Source organism: Symphalangus syndactylus, chromosome X, assembly GCF_028878055.3.
Source record: "Symphalangus syndactylus isolate Jambi chromosome X, NHGRI_mSymSyn1-v2.1_pri, whole genome shotgun sequence".
NCBI lineage: Eukaryota > Metazoa > Chordata > Mammalia > Primates > Hylobatidae > Symphalangus > Symphalangus syndactylus.
In genome coordinates this window covers 35884561-35901992 of record NC_072447.2, presented here as the reverse complement: position 1 = coordinate 35901992, position 17432 = coordinate 35884561, and the positions used below count along the sequence as shown (strand labels likewise).

Genomic DNA, 17432 nt, shown 5'->3' with positions numbered 1-17432 from the left:
ACATTCATAATAGATTTGTTTAACAGATACTCAAGGTCTAAAGCATAATAAAGAGGATTATCTCAAGACTCACAGGAAATAGACAAGTTGGAAACAATGGGAGATTTTTGTGAAGGAAAAGGAAAGAAAAATAACATTGTGTAGCATCTCCTATATGCCTTGCCCTGTGCTTTAGTTCTATTAGCTCACTTCAAGTTAGGTATTATAATATCCATTTTGCAGATGAAGACATTGAAATTTAGAGATGGAAAATGGCAGAGCCCAAATTTGAACCTCAACTGGCCCCTCTCCAAGGCTTATGGTATTTTCTATTACAGTAGAGGGTGGTGATGGGGAGGTGTCCAGAGACTACATAGATTTGGTGGAAGTGTGATGGTGGTGGGGGACAGCCATTGGGTGAGGGATTGGACACGTTGCTCTTTCAGGTTCTTTTTTTTATTTATTTATAAAGGTTTATTTATTTTATTTATTTATAAAGGTTTCTGTTTCCCCCATACGTTATTGGAGTACAGGTGGTATTTGGTTACATGAGTAAGTTCTTCAGTGGTGATTTGTGAGATTTTGGTGCACCCGTAACCCGAGCAGTATACACTGCACAATATTTGTCTTCTAGCCTTTGTTCTCCTCCCACTCATCCCCATAAGTTTCCAAAGTCCATTGCATCATATCAGTGAGAACACATGATGTTTGGTTTTCCATTCCTGAGTTACTTCACTTAGAATAATAGACTCCAATCTCATCCAGGTTACTGCAAGTGCTGTTAATTCATTCCTTTTTATGGATGTGTAGTATTCCATTATATATATATATATATATATATATATATATATATATATACATCACAGTTTCTTTATTTCTTTATATACTCAGTGATTGATGGGCATTTGGGTTGGTTCCACAATTTTGCAGGTGTTAATTGTGCTGCTATAAACATGCGTGTGCAAGTATCCTTTTTGCATAGTGACTTCTTTCCCTCTGGGTAGATACCCAGTAGTGGGATTGCTGGATCAAATGGTAGTTCTACTTTTAGTTCTTTAAGAAATCTCCACACTGTTTTCTATAGTGGCTGTACTAGTTTACATTCCCACCAGCAGTGTAGAAGTGTTCCCTGATCACTGCACCCAGGCCAACATCTGCTGTTTTTTGCTTTTTTGATTATCGCCATTTTTGCAGGAGTAAGGTGGTATCACATTGTGCTTTTGATTTGCATTTCCCCGATCATTAGTGATGTTGAGCATTTTTTCATATGTTTGTTGGCCATTTGTGTATCTTCTTTTGAGAATTGTCTATTCATGTCCTTAGCCCACTTTTTGATGGGATTGTTTGTTTTTTTCTTACTGATTTGTTTGAGTTCATTGCAGATTCTGGATATTTGTCCTTTGTCAGATGTATAGATTGTGAAGATTTTCTCCCACTCTGTGGATTGTCTGTTTACTCTGCTGACTGTTCCTTTTGCCATGCAAAAGCTCTTTAGTTTAATTAGGTCCCAGCCATTTTTTCTTTGTTTTTATGGCATTTGCTTTTGGGATCTTGGTCATGACATCCTTGCCTAAGCCAATGTCTAGAAGGGTTTTCTAATGTTATCTTCTAGAATTTTTAAGTTTCAGGCCTTAGGTTTAAGTCCTTATATCATATTGGGTTGATTTTTGTATAAGGTGAGAGATGAGGATACAGTTTCATTCTCCTACATGTGGCTAGCCAATTATCCTAGCACCATTTCTTAAAAAGGGTGTCCTTTCCCCACTTTATGTTTTTGTTTGCTTTGTTGAAGATCAGTTGGCTGTAAGTATTTGGGTTTATTTCTGGGTTCTCTATTCTGTTCCATTGGCCTATGGCCTATTTTTATACCAGTACCATGCTGTTTTGGTGACTATGGCCTTATAGTATAGTTTGAAATCAGGTAGTGTGATGCCTCCAGATTTATTCTTTTTTCTTAGCCTTGCTTTGGCTATGCGGGCTCTTTTTTGATTCCATATGAATTCTAGAATTGTTTTTTCTAATTCTGTGAAGAATGATGGTGGTATTTTGATGGAGATTGCATTGAATTTGTAGATTGCTTTTGGCAGTATGGTTATTTTCACAATATTGATTCTACCCATCCATGAGCATGGGATGTGTTTCCATTTGTTTGTGTTGTCTATGATTTCTTTCAGCAGTGTTTTGTAGTTTCCCTTATAGACGTCTTTCACCTCCTTGGTTAGGTATATTCCTAAGTATTTTTTTTTTTTTGCAGCTATTGTAAAAGGGGTTGAGTTCTTGATTTGATTCTCCACTTGGTTGCTGTTGGTGTATAGAAGAGCTACTTATTTGTGTACATTAATCTTGTCTCCAGAAATTTTGCTAAATTCTTTTTTATCAGTTCTAGGAGCTTTCTGGAGGAGTCCTTAGGATTTTCAAGGTAAACAATCATATCGTCAGCAAACAGTGGGACAGTTTGACTTCCTCTTTATTGATTTGGATGCCCTTTCTTTCTTTTTCCTTTTTTTTTTTTTTTTTTTTTTTCTGATTGCTCTGGCTAGGACTTCCAGTACTATGTTAAAGAGGAGTGGTGAGAGTGAGCATCCTTGTCTTGTTCCGGTTCTCAGAGGGAATGCTTTCAACTTTTCCCCATTCAGTATTATGTTGGCTGTGGGTTTGTCATAGATGGCTTTTACTACCTTAAGGTATGTCCCTTGTATGCCGATTTTGCTGAGATTTTTAATCATAAAGGGATGCTGGATTTTGTTAAATGCTTTTTTGGCATCTATTGAAATGATAATGTGATTTTAAAAAAAATTCTGTTTATGTGGTGTATCACATTTATTGACTTGCGTATGTTAAACCATCCCTGCCTCCCTGGTATGAAACCCACTTGATCATGGTGGATTATCTTTTTGATATGTTGTTGGATTTGGTTAGCAAGTATTTTGTTAAGGATTTTAGCATCGATGTTCATCAAGGATATCAGTCTGTAGTCTTCTTTTTTGGTAATGTCCTTTCCTGCTTTTGGTATTAGGGTGGTGCTGCCTTCATAGAATGAATTCCTCCTTTCTCTATCTTGTGGAATAGTGTCAAAAGGATTGGTACCAATTCTTCTTTGAATGTCTAGTAGAATTCTGCTGTGAATCCATCTGGTCCTGGACTTTTTTTGTTGGTAATGTTTTATTTACCATTTCAATCTCGCTGCTTGTTATTGGTCTGTTCAGGGTATCTAATTCTTCCTTATTTAAGCTAGGAGGGTTTTATTTTTCCAGGAACTTATTAATCTTTTCTAGATTTTTTAGTTTATGTGCCCAAAGGTGTTCATAGCAGCCTTGATTGATCTTTTGTATTTCAGTGGTGTCAGTTGTAGCATCTCCTGTTTCGTTCCTTAGTGAGGTTATTTGGATTTTCTCTGTTTTTTTCTTGGTTAATCTTGCCAATGGTCTATCAATTTTATTTATCTTTTCAAAGAATCAGCTTTTTGTTTCATTTATATTTTGTTTTTTTCTTGTTTCAATTTCATTTAGTTCTGCTCTGATGTTGGTTATTTCCTTTCTTCTGCTGGGTTTGGGTTTGGTTTATTCTTGTTTCTCTACTTTCTTGAGGTGTGACCTTACATTGTCTGTTTGTGCTCTTTCAGTCTTTTTGATGTAGGCATTTAGGGCTACGAACTTTCTTCTTAGCACCACCTTTGCTGTATCCCCAAATAGGTTGTGTCATTTTTGTCATTCAGTTTGAATAATTTTTTTAATTTCCATCTCGATTTCATTTTTGACCCAGTGCTCTTTCAAGAGCAGGTTATTTAATTTCCATGGTTTTGAAGGTTCCTTTTGGAGTTGACTACCAGTTTTATTCGACTGTGGTCTGAGAGAGTGCTTGATATAATTTCAATTTTCTTAAATTTTGAGGCTCATTTTATGACCTATCATATGGTCTGTCTTGGAGAAAGTTCCATGAACTGTGGAATAGAATTTGTATTCTGTGGTTGTTGGTTGAAATATTCTGTATATATCTGTTAAGTCCATTTGTTCCAAGGTATACTTTAAATCCATTGTTTCTTTGTTGACTTTCTGTCTTGATGACCTGTCTAGTGCTGTCAGTGGAGTATTGAAGTCCCTCACTATTACTGTATTTCTGTCTATCTCATTTCTTAGGTCTATTATAATTATTTTATTTATAATCTATTTATAAATTTGGGAGCTCTAGTGTTAGGTACATATATGTTTAAATTTTTTTTTTTTTTTTTTTTTTTTTGAGACGGAGTCTCACTCTGTCACCCAGGCTGGAGTGCAGTGGTGCGATCTCGGCTCACTGCAAGCTCCGCCTCCCGGGTTCACGCCATTCTCCTGCCTCAGCCTCTCTGAGTAGCTGGGACTACAGGCACCCACCACCACGCCTGGCTAATTTTTTTGTATTTTTAGTAGAGATGGGGTTTCACCGTGGTCTCGATCTCCTGACCTCGTGATCCGCCCGCCTCGGCCTCCCAAAGTGCTGGGATTACAAGCGTGAGCCAACGTGCCCGGCCTCATATATGTTTAGAATTGTGGTATTTTCCTGTTGGACAAGGCCTTTTACCATTATATAATGTCCCTCTTTGTCCCTTTTAACTGCTGTTGCTTTAAAGTTTGTTTTGTCTGATATAAGAATAGCTACCCCGGTTCGCTTTTGGTGTCCATTTGCATGAAATGCCTTTTTCCATGCCTTTACTTTAAATTTATGTGAGTCCTTACATGCTAGGTGAGTCTCCTGAAGGCAGCAGATAGTTGGTTGGTGAGTTCTTATCCATTCTGCGGTTCTGTATCTTTTAAGTGGAGCATTTAGACCATTTACATTAAATGTTAGTATTGAAATGTGAGGTACCATTGCATTCATTGTGCTCTTTGTTGCCTGTGTACTTTGTTTTGGTTTTTTGTTTTTGCTTTTTAACTTGTATTTTTGTTTTATAGGTATTTGGGTGTCTAGGTCTCTAGCAAGGCCAGGGAAGTTTTCCTTGATTATTCCCCCAAACATGTTTTCCAGGCTTTTAGAATTCTCTTCTTCCTCAGGAACACCGATTATTCTGAGGTTTGGTTATTTAACATAATCCCAGACTTTTTGGAGGCTTTGTTCATATTTTCTTATTTTTTTTCTTTTTTTTGGATTGTGTTAATTTGAAGACCTCGCCTTCGAGCTCTGAATTTCTTTATTCTGCTTGTTCAATTCTATTGCTGAGACTTTCCAGAGCATTTTGCATTTCTAAAAGTGTGTCCGAAGTTTCCTGAATTTTTGAGTGTTTTTTCTTTAAGCTATCTATTTCCTTGAATATTTCTCCCTTCACTTCTTGTATCACTTTTTGGATTTCCTTGCATTGGGCTTTGCCTTTCTCGTCCCTCCATGATTAGCTTAATAACTAACCTCCTGAATTCTTTTTCATATAAATCAGGAATTTCTTCTTGGTTTGGATCCATTCCCGGTGAACTAGTGTGATTTTTGTGGGGTGATGAACAGCCTTGTTTTGTCGTATTACCAGGGTTGGTTTTCTGGTTCCTTCTCATTTGGGTAGGCTCTGTCAGAGGGAAGGTCTAGGGCTGAAGGCTGTTGTTCAGATTCTTTTGTCCCAGGGGGTGTTTCCTTGATGTAGTACTCTCCCCCTTTTCCTATGAATGTGGTTTCCTGTGAGCTGAACTGCAGTGATTGTTGTCTCTCTTTTGGGTCTAGCCACGCAGTGAGTCTACCTGGCTCCAAGCTGGTACTGGGTGTTGTCTGCACAGAGTCCTGTGATGTGAACTGTCTATGGGTCTCTCAGCCATGGATAACAGTGCCTGTTCTGGTGGAGGTGGCTGGGGTGCAATGGACTCCCTGAGGGCTCTTAGCTTTGGTGGTTTAATGTTCTATTTTTGTGCTGGTTGGCCTCCTGCCAGGAGGTGGCGCTTTCCAGAGAGCATCAGCTGTGGTATTACGGGGAGGAACTAGTGGTGGGCGGGGCCCTAGAACGCCCAAGATTATATGCTCTTTGTTTTCCACTACCAAGGTGGGTAGGGAAGGACCACCAGCTGGGGGCAGGGCTAAGTATGCCTGATCTCAAGACTCTCCTTGGGCAGGTCTTGCTGTGGCTTCTGTAGGGGATGGGGATGGGAGGTCACTGGAGTTGTGTACCTAGGAGGATTATGGCTGCCTCTGCTGAGTCATGCAGGTTGTCTGGGAAGTGGGGGAAAGCCACAGTCACAGGCCTCACCCAACTCCCATGCAAACTGAAGGGCCAGTCTCACTCCCACTGTGCCCTCCCCCAACAGCCCCCACACCATTTCCAGGCGGAGAGCAATACAGGCTTGAAAACCTGCCCCAGGCTATCTGCCTCCCAGCTGCGAAAGAAAAGGGCTTGGTTATTCCCCAGCCTGTGGAGTCTGCACACAGTATTTGTGCCTTCCCCTGAGTTCTGGCCAGGAGGTGTCTCACCCTGTTCAAATTGTTACAAAGTTCAGCTAGAGATTTGCATCTCCCTGTGGAGTTTTACCCCCTGCTCCTCTCCTGTTGGATTCCTGTGGTGCCAGGCAGGAATGGCCTGCTAGGGGACCCAGCCAGCTCCCAGGGCCTTTCTGCTGCTTCCTCTACCCCTGTATTTCACTCGGCTCTCCAAATTGACTCAGCTCCAGGTAAAGTCGGAAACTTCTCCTGCAAACAGACCTTCAGCTTCTCCAGTGGGGGTGTGTGTTCTGGAGAAGAGGGTCTCCCTCTCCTACTTCCACAGTTGGGGCACTCATAATTTTTGGGGGGTGTCCTGGGTCCTGCAGGCACAGTCCACCTCCTTCAGAGGGTCTATGGGTCCTCTCAGGATTGCTGCCCTTTCAGGTTCTTGATGATATTATTATTCACTGACTGCAGTGACTGCAGGTTCTCCATCTAGCCTCCTTAGGGTGCTCATCGGTTTTAGCTCAGAGGTAGCAGGAATTTTTATATCCTTTAATTTCTTTTCATTGCTTCTCATTAACGAAGGATTTATCTAGTAGCTATAGAGTCCCTGGCATTTCCTGTATTTATTTAAGAAGCTACTGGTTGGATGATACACAGTTATCTTATGTACCCCTAAGAAAGAAAAACACTGTAAATATCATTGCAAGGCCCATAGATTTTAATGAGTGTTAATTCCAGACATGTTAAAATGTGAAAAATGTGCATCTTAGAATCCATAAACTGTTGCACACTCAAATTCCCATGACCATGGGCTCAGTTATCCTCAAAACAGGAGCAATATTCCTGTCTTCTCCCTCTCCTTATCATCAATACACACTTAGTGTATATCTGCTATGGATAAGGCTCTGGGTCTGATGGTTTGAAAGGAATGTAAGATAGCTGGAACCAGAGCCCCAAATTATAATCATGGTGGAGGTTGATATAAAACATGGCCAGAAATTTTGTGACACATCTCCCAGAGAGACGGCACTCCATTCCTCTTCCCTTGAATCTGTGCAGGCTTGTGACTGCTTGAACCAATGGAGTATGGCAGAGGTGGTGCTATGTGATTTGCAAGGATAGCATAAAAGGCTGTGCAGCATCTGGTTTTATACTGCATCATTTGCTCTCAGAGCCCTGAACCTCCATGTAAGAAGTCAACAGTCCTGCGGCCACCATCCTGGAGAAGCCACATGTAGGCACTCTGGTTGATAGTCCCAGCCAAGCCCAGGTTTCCAGCCACCCCTGCCAAGGGGTGCCAGACATGAGTGAAGCAGCCATCTTTGAAGTGGATCCTCCAGCCCCAGCTGATCCAGCTCCCAGAATAAGGGCAATAATTCCATGTATAAGTCAAATAATCCCAGGCTGTGCCTCAGTTAGTAAACCAAAATTTCGGTGGCTTTTTATAGTAAAATTTTATTTCCCACTCATGTTGGAGTCTCATGTGGTTTGGGTGATCCTTTACCATCTTGTAGCTATGACATCTAGGACCGATGGCTGCTAAGTTGCTGCAGGTGGGGAAGAAAGATCTGGATCGCACAGGATGTTTTTAAGGGCTGGGCCTGGAATGGCTTACAAGCAGTGCTTCTTAAACAATTCAAGGACCAAATTTTAAAACATTTTAAATTCATCACAGACCTATACTTTTGTAAAATACAACAAAAATTAATTACTAGAAAAGGGAATGGTGCTTGAATGTAGTGGCAATATCAAATAGCTATAAAAGTACCTAATTGCTTACTTTTAAATTTCTGTATTTAGTTCATTGCAAACTGGTAACAGTTTGTAAATGGGCACTGGTGCATGGACCACACTTTGAGTAGCGTTGGCTTTCAGTAATTAGGCTTGCATCTTATTGGTTAGAACTCAATCATATGTCCCCAATTCAATTGAGAGTGAGCCTGGAAAGTATAGTGCCCTGGGTGCCAGGAAGAGGGGCCATGTGCTGGATTCACTGCATTGTCTCTGTGATATGCTTTAAGTTCAGGTTTTATTCGTTTTTTTTTCCTCTATGAGGACCCAGTTAGTTACAGGTTTATTGTCTCATTTGTGTTCACAGATCTATTTTGTTTGTTTGTTTGTTTGTTTGTTTGTTTGTTTGTTTTTGGAGACAGAGTCTCACTCTGTCACCCAGGCTGGAGTGCAGTGGTGCATGATCTCAGCTAACTGCCTCCCGGGTTCAAGTGATTCTCCTGCCTCAGCCTCCTGAGTAGCTGGGATTACCGGTCCCCACCACCACGCCTGATTAATTTTTGTATTTTTAGTAGAGATGGGGTTTCACCATGTTGCCTAGGCTGGTCTTGAATTCCTGACCTCAGGTGATCTGCCTGCCTAGGCCTCCCAAAGTGCTGGAAATACAGACGTGAGCCACTGTGCCTGGCTAGATCTAGTTATTTTTTAAAGCCTTTGCAGGGCAGGAGGGAAAGGACACTGGGGAAATTGCCCTGCATGGTGTGTGGTGTCATTGTGATTCTCTCCAGTCTTACAGATCCTGACCTTAGGTAAAATTCCATTTGGGTAAAAATCTTGTTGAAGGGCACATAGACTGCAGTGATGTTTCTGTGACATTCCAGATCTCTGGTACATGTGCCAGGGTAGCTACTGTTACTGCTTCAGTCCCTGGAGGAGGATCCCCCCTTACCCCTACCATGTGTCACCAAAGAGAATATAATTACCTCATTTTGAAAAAGAACCAGATTATAGAGGTCACAACTAACAAAGCAGGAAAATGTAACTCTAAATATATTTATAGGATGCCTAAACCCTGCAAAAATTGTCCATTTAAACACTCATTAGAAAATGACCAATAAGAAACAGATCTCAACATTGCAGTGATATAACTTTGGAAGACTGATAGAAATAAATTGGGCTTTTTCAAAATGAGATGTCATTGTAGTTAAGAACATCTTTGCTGAGGCCCATCTGCCGTAATGGACAGCTGTGCTGGGGCAGATAATGATTGTAACCTGCCCAGATCTTCTTCCCCTGTTTGTGATCTGTTCCTGGCTTCAGTGTGCATTTGCTTCTAATATGTTAGCTCTCTTTTGGAGATTTGGCCTAGGGCTTCTGGAGCTATCTTTCCAGCTGGTAAGGAGAGCCAGAAGCTCTGAGAATTTATTCCCCTGGGCAGCACTCAACCAATGACTAATGGGTATAGGAGTATGGTAGCTTCCACTCCTTTGCTTGGGTTGGGACAACTTTATGGCATAATTTATACTCCAGAGCTGTGGGATCAGACAGAAGATATCCTCTGTGGGACTTGAGATCGCACCCTTGTTTCCTGGTTTTTCCTGGAAATACTCTTAAAATAAATCACTTACACATAAATCCTCATTTCAAGATCTGCTTCTGGGGAATCCAACTGAAGACATGTGTTCTTTAGAACCAGTGTCTCAGCAAAGCAGTCGCCATGCTGATAGAATAGCTATCTCCAAGGTAGCAAGGCTTCCACCCTCAGCTGGACTGTCAACCACTGCTGCGCAATCCTTTTGGTGTTTCTCTATTTCTTATACTTGGTTTCCTCTTCAAGACCCTTAGAAAGTTGAGGCAGGCCATCAGGAGACCTCCATTCTCCCTGTTCCTCCTCCGTCAGCCCCACAGACCCTCTTACAAACATTTTGGTTTCAGCCTTCTACTTCAGCTCCTTCTCAGGGGAAATAAGCTATCTTCCTGCCTCTGGAGGCTGGATTTCATTCCCTCCTCTGGGCCTTGCTCTTCAATGACTTCCTCTTGGCCTTTATCATCCTCTTCACCTTGGCTTATAAACATAGGTAAATATTGCTCAGATTTAAATAAAATACAGCCAAAAAACTTTCTCTCCATTTTGTATATCTTCAAACTCAGCTATTGTCCTTTTTAATTCTCAGTCAGGGGTCTGAGGAGGGATGAATCCACTTGCTGCCTCAACCCTTCATTCACACCACAACCTGCAGTGACCTGGTTTTTGAGCAGCCCCACAATCTATTGAAACTCTTCTCTCAGAGGTCAACAATGACTTTTTATGTCTTCATGCTCCACCTTGAGAGCTCACTATGTGCCAGGCCCAATGTCAAGCACTTAAGTTGTGTTTCAGATTGTCATTGGTACCTCCACTCCTCCCCTAATGTACCTCATTCCTTTAAATCTCATTATCCAAGCCTGCAATTTAAGACACCCACCATTCTTCTTTTCTGTCCTACCATATCCCATTCATCAGCAAGGATCTTTTGACTCTATTACTAAAATACATTTTGATGAACTCTGTTCATCTCTTTATCTCCACTACCAACACCTTTCTTTCTTTCTTTCTTTCTTTCTTTCTTTCTTTCTTTCTTTCTTTCTTTCTCTTTCTTTTTCCTTCTTTCTGCTGAAATAGATAAGCTGATTCTAAAATTCATATGGAAATGCAAGAGACCTAGAATAGCCAAACAAGCTTGAACAAGAAAAAAAATTTTGGAGGACCCATACTTCCTGATTTCACAACTTATGACAAAGCTACAGTAATCAAGATGGTATGGTACTGGCATAAAGATAAATATCTGGATTGACAGAATAGGCTTGAGAGTTTAAAAATAAATATTTACATTTATGGTCAATTGATTTTCCAAAGAGTGCTAATATAACTCAATGAGAAAAGAATAGTATTTTCAACAAATGGTGCTGGGACAACTGGATATCCACATTTAGAAGGACAAAGCTGTGCCTTTACCTCAGACCACATAGAGAAATTAACTAAAAATGGATCAAAAATCTAAATGTAGGAGCTAGAATTATAAAACTCTTAGAAAACACATTGGTGCAATTCTTTGTGACCTTGGATTAGGCAATGGTTTCTTAGCTGTGACACCAAAAGAACAAGCAACCCAAGAAAAAATAAATTTTATTTAGTTATTATTTAAACTTAAAAAAGCTTTTGCACTTCAAAGGACACCATCAAGAAAGTGAAAGACAACCCAGGTGATATGGTTTGGCTGTGTTCTCACCCAAATCTCATCTTGAATTGTAGCTCCCATAATTCCCATGTGTCATGGGACGGACCTGGTGGGAGGTAATTGAATCATGGATGCAGGTCTTTCCTGTGCTATTCTCATGATAGTGAATAAGTCTCACGAGATCTGATGATTTTATAAAGGGAAGTTCCACTGCACGCACTCTCTTGCCTGCTGCCATGTAAGACATGACTTTGCTCCTCATTTGCCTTCTGCCATGATCGTGAGACCTCCCCAGCCACATGGAACTGTGAGTCAATTAAACCTCTTTCCTTTATAAATTACCCAGTCTAGAGTGTGTCTTTATTAGCAGCGTGAGAACAGACTAATACACCAGGAAACTGGAGAAAATATTTGCAAATCATATATCTGATAAGGAGTTGTATCCAGACTACATGAAGAATGCTTACAACTTAATAATAAAAATGACAAATAGCCAAATATTTCAGAAAATGACCTGAATAGACAGTTCTTCAAAGAAGATATCTCATCAGAAAATAAGCACATGAAAATATGCTTGATATCATTAGTTATCAGATAAATATATCTGAAAACCACAATTAGCACTTTATGCCTACTGGGTGGCTATAATAAAAAAGACGGACAATAGCAAGTGTTGATAAAGATATAGAGAAGTATAGAACCCTCATACACTGCTGGTAGGAATGTAAAATGATGCAGCTGCTTTAGAAAAGGTTCTGGTAGTTCCTGAAAAGATTAAACAGTTACCATATTACCCAGCAATTCTACCCCCAGGCATTTACCTAAAAGAACTGAAAACATGTTCACAGAAAAACTTGTACATGAATGTTCACAGCAGCACTATTCATATTTGCCAAAAAGTAGATACAACCCAAATATCTCTCAACTGATGAATGGATAAACAGAATGTAGCATACCACACAATAGACTATTATTCAGCAATGAAAGGGAATGTAGTCCTGATACATACTACCACATGGATGAACCTTGAAAATATTATGCTAAATGAAAGAAGCCAAACAAAAAAGGCCACATATTGTATGATTCCGTTTATATGAAATGTCCAGAACAGGCAAATCCATAAAGAGGATGCAGATGAGTTGTTGCCAGGGGAAGGAGGAAATGGGGAGTACTAATGGTTATGGGGATTCTTTCGGGGATGATGAAAATATTCTAGAATTAGATAGTGGTGATCAATGCACAACTTTGTGAATGTACTAAAAACCACTGAACTGTATACTTTATGCTTTCTAAAGGTGATTTTTTTAGTATGCACATTTTATTTTTTTAAAAAGCATTGAGTCTTAAGATGGAGAAGGTACCTCCTCACATGCCAAAGAATAAGTAGGAAGCTGGGTCCCAGAGACCATAACAAATCCTTCTATGCAGTGATAATGAGAGAGGTGGCTTCTGAGGCACTGGGGACTAAGGGGATGTGGAACAGCAGAGCAGTACTGTGGATGATCTATGAGATACATGTCTCTGTGGGGACCCCTAGCGAGATATAAGGAAGGAGAGTGGAAGTCCTGCCATTTGGCTCATGAAGGGATAATGAATCACCCACTTGGAGACACACCTTTAAAGTGACTCTTACAGGTGCCACAAAATTATGGTGCCTAGGAGACATTTGAGTCATATTATTTAGCTCCAATCATAGTTAATGCCAGAACACATAAAAATAAATCATCTGTTTGTAGAATTATTGGGCAACGTGCCTTTAATGACAATGATAAACCATTTATAATCTATAATACCACATGTACATCATGCCTAATACAAAGGGCCCACTGCAGTTATAATTGATTCAAGGTGATAATATTGCATAGAGAAATGGGGATTTAGGCATGGGTAAGAGAAAAACAGGAAGCAACAATATTGGTAAAAAAAAGAAGGATAAAATTATCCTTGGTTGGTATCTTCCTAATGATCATATTTAATCACCTGTATTTTCTCTGATAGTAAATTTACTGAAATCCATATCCTCTCTAACTTTCTTGTTCCTAAAAGCTACTGGCCTTGGGAGGGTGGGTAGTGCCATTACCTGATGCTGTAATATAGAGAACTGCAACCAATTCCTCAGTCAGAAAGCATCTATCTCATTAGTTGGGTCTTACCAATATTGCGATGTGTTTTATTTTTATTGTTATCAACTGATCATGCCTTATGAAATTTTGGCTTTGCTCTTATAGATGTTATGGAAAATTTTGAATTACTTTCTGCCAAAGCTGGAGATCTGGATTGGCCAAGCGAAGCTGTGGGCTAGGTGGGGGTGAGGTGGACAGGGTGGGCCACACTTGCACATCAGTCTTTTTTTGTTTTGTTTTGACAACTAAAATCCTTTATTACATTTTTGTGATGAAATACTTCAAACATACAGAAAATTACACACAAAATAACAAAATGGCACCCATATACTCACAACCCAGCCCTTTCAAAGTCTAATATTTTGCCTTAGTTGAAATTATTTTAAGGATATTGGATATAATGGAAACTATTAAAGTTATTTATGAAATCCTCTTGCTCCCTCTTCTTTCCCAGAGATGATCACTTTTAAAATATTGTGCTTACTTTCTTGCAAGTTTTTACATTGTTAACTCTTTTCAAATTCAGTGTGTGTGTGTATGTGTGTGTTTTAAATTCAGTTTGATTTTGAAATGTATAAATGTATCTTTTTGATACATGTTGCTCTGGCTCATTCTTTTGATTATTTGGATTCAATCAAATGAATAAATCATTATTTATTCTCTGTTGATAGGCATTTAGATTGTTTTCAGATTTTTCACTATTATAAGCAATACTGCAATGAACATTCTGTTATCTGTCTTCTTAAACACACTTGCCAGAAATTACAAATATTGGCCAAATCGTGAAACTGGTCAAAAGATATGCACAGTTTTAGCTTCATAAAATATTGAGAAATTATCCTCCAAAGTAGTTGTATGAGTTTATGCTTCCATTATTAATGCATAAGACTATCAATTTCTTTAAAGATAATGACAACAAATTTTTTTCCTACCTTGCACATCAGTCTTTTTAAAGGTGCCAGCATCTGCTGGGGAAGGAGGGATGTCATCATGCAGCATGCATCCCAGGGGACAAACCTTGTCACCTGCTCTCCTGGATTAAAAACAGACATTGATTTGATCACAGTCATGCTGTTAAAAATTAAAATTGAATATAGAAGTAAATATTATGGGAAAAGTGTTTTCATTAGATCATAGCTGGTTTCTTTTTCATAATTTTTTCTTCCTAGCTAACCATTCTTCATTTGTTATTTTTTCTTCTCTATGTCAGCCTATAATGTTTTTTGGAGGTTACATGTTTATACATAATGGTACAAAGAGTTATCTATTAATTCACTTACAAAATTCTGTAACATGGTTTATTTTGCTCTTTGCCCAAACTTTAGGCAGGCCCAAGATCGAGTAGAACCCAAAGCAAAGACGAACCCAAAAGAAGCATGTAATTTAGGGCACATGCCAAGAGGGCATTCACAGATAGGACAATGGTATGAGCAGCCTGGCTCCTCCTGTTGGTTTGTGCATGGAGGAATATGGGAAACACATGGAATCTGGAGCCTGCAGACCTAGATTAGAGTTTTGACTCAGCCACTTCCTAGACATGTGACTTGACCTTTTCCAGTGTGTTTTGTCATTTATAAAATGGAGATAAACAAACAATACCTGCTTCATAAGGTGGCGAGAATTAAATGAGATTATGTGTTTGGAAGCACATTTTCCATTAAAGCTCTGTATGTGTGTACACGTTTCGTCTGTGTCACTGCTGTTTCCTTTCTTCTTCATTGCTAATAGCATCCCAATTTTATATGGGACATTTGATCTTAGCTGATCATTTCTATTCCATTCACCTGCTGCCATTTATTTCTTTTCTTAGCCTCCTTTGCAGCCACGAGACCCAGTTCCAGCCAAAGAGATGTAAGGGGAAGTCAGCTTGGGGCTTCTGGGAAAGAGTTTCCTCCTTGAGAAGAAGAAAAGCCCCTTTTCCCACCATCACTGCTATTCCTTCTTGTTTGGATGCTCGTAAAATGTCCTAATACTTGGAGCTGTGGCAGCCATCTTGGGAACATAAGTTAAGAAGCATGAGGATGAAAAGCTGACTTGTTGAGAGTGGCAGAGTAGATCCTCCTTCCCAAAGAGGATCTGGGAAGAGCCTGAGAGCTTTTGACTTCGTAGAATTTCCGAACCAGCCCATAACTACCTTCCTTTATGTTCCTAGGTTTGTGAGATGATTAAATGCCTGTTGATTGAGCCACTGCTAGTTAGGTTTTCTGTTAACTTGCAAGCAGATGCATCCTGTTACCATATTTGTATGTGCTTATGTGGGGCATACAGATGAGTGTGGTTCCTTGAGGGCACTGTGGTATAACAGGAAAGAGCACTAACTTTGAGAGTCAAAAGCTGGGGATAACTGGCTCTGAAATGACAGTCTGAGCCTTGGCTTACTGATCGATAAAACTGGAAGAATGCCACTGAACCCACAGGGCTGTTGGGAGGACTAAATAAAATAATACAAATGAAAGCACTTTGCAACTGAGCAAGGGTTGTATAGATGTAAGATGTTGTTAGATATCCTGCTCTTTGACCATAGTGGAGGAGGGGTGAAGGCATGCAGGTAGGAATGACTTAAGTGAATTTCGATTTTGTCAACACCCCCTCCCCATACCCCCTTTGTGATCTCCACTGAAATATGCCCAAAGGACTCAAGCTACCCCCTCAATGCCCAGTACCCTCTAGCTCTCCATTTTCCATACTTTAAGGCTATGTTTTTCCAACTTCTCCTCCTATCTCAATCCTCTCAAAAAGAAATGGACTCATCTTGTGCCCCATCCCTTCAGGCCCAGTTAATTTTCACTCACCAACCTGGTATGTGTAGGTGTGGGTCAGAGGCTTCTTCTGTTACCCTTGCCAAACAACATGTGTTTTTTTGTTTGTTTGTTTGTTTTTGAGGCAGAGTCTCGCTCTGTTGCCCAGGCTGGAGTGCAGTGGCATGATCTCGGCTCACTGCAACCTCCGCCTGCCAGGTTCAAGCAATTCTCCTGCCTCAGCCTCCGAAGTAGCTGGGATTACAGACGCGCACCACCATGCCCAGCTAATTTTGTATTTTTTTTAGTAGAGATGGGGTTTTACCATGTTGGCCAGGCCAGTCTTGAACTCCTGACCTCAAGTGATCTGCCCGCCTGGGCCTCCCAAAGTGCTGGGATTACAGGCGTGAGCCACCGCACCAGCCAACATGTGTTTTTGTGGAGTCTTAAACCAATAACGTGACAACAGGAGTAGACATTTCAGACTATTGCAAGAAGTCAAGGAAAAGCACTTGGCTTCTTGGTGCCTCTTGGAGACCCAACTTGGAGAGCTGCTCAGCTCACAACTATTCCCCTTTCTGGGAAGGACCTAATGCACAGGTATGTACCCCAGTGGCCTCCTCTATGCTCGGTAACATTGCCGCTAAGCAGGAGTGCGGTATTGACTCAGGCTGGGGCAACCAAAGCCCTGAGGTCTTTAAAATTGGAGTTGCAGAAATAGATTCATCACTCTCTAGTGAGGTCTGAGTTCTTGGTTCTAGTTATTGATGAGGTTCACCTGCACCCCTGCCCTTCCTCTTGCAATATGAAACCTTCCTAATAAATTCCTTTTTCTTAGTTTGGGTTGCCTCAACTCCAAATGCTGAGACAAGGACTTGGTTGCAGGTGATCTACTTGGGGCATGATCCCAGAGAATGCAAGCTAGGGAGTGGGGGAAGTGAGGGAAAAGAGAAAGCCAATAAGGGTATATTAATGAGCAAATCCCCATGGTGGGCAACTGGGGCTCAGTCCTGCTGGGGACCTCTGGGAAACTGTAGATCACACCACAGAATCTTCCGACCACAGGATGAGGAAGTGGGGACATCTATCACTCGACTTCCATTCCCATTGGTTGAGGCTTGTCCCTAGGGATGTTGTTTCCTGGCACTTATGAGTTATGTCTCCTGCTTCTGGATGATGTGCAGAGCCCCAGTGTAGAGAAAAAGAGAGGGGTGTGAAGCTGACAGTATACTGGAAGCTGCCTACAGCTACAGAACTCAGGTGGACAGAAG

The 17432-nt window shown here is 40.5% G+C and overlaps 1 protein-coding gene across 2 annotated transcripts in view; it reads left to right on the top strand.

The window, feature by feature from the left end:
- The first annotated feature begins 6341 nt into the window (after window positions 1–6341).
- Window positions 6342–17432, top strand: part of SMPX (small muscle protein X-linked) — a 66972-nt gene continuing 55881 nt past the window's right edge. For both annotated transcript variants that reach the window (XM_055268917.2, XM_055268916.2), the window contains exon 1: window positions 6342–6593. The gene's annotated coding sequence lies outside the window, so the exon portion shown is untranslated. The remainder of the gene's footprint in view (window positions 6594–17432) is intronic.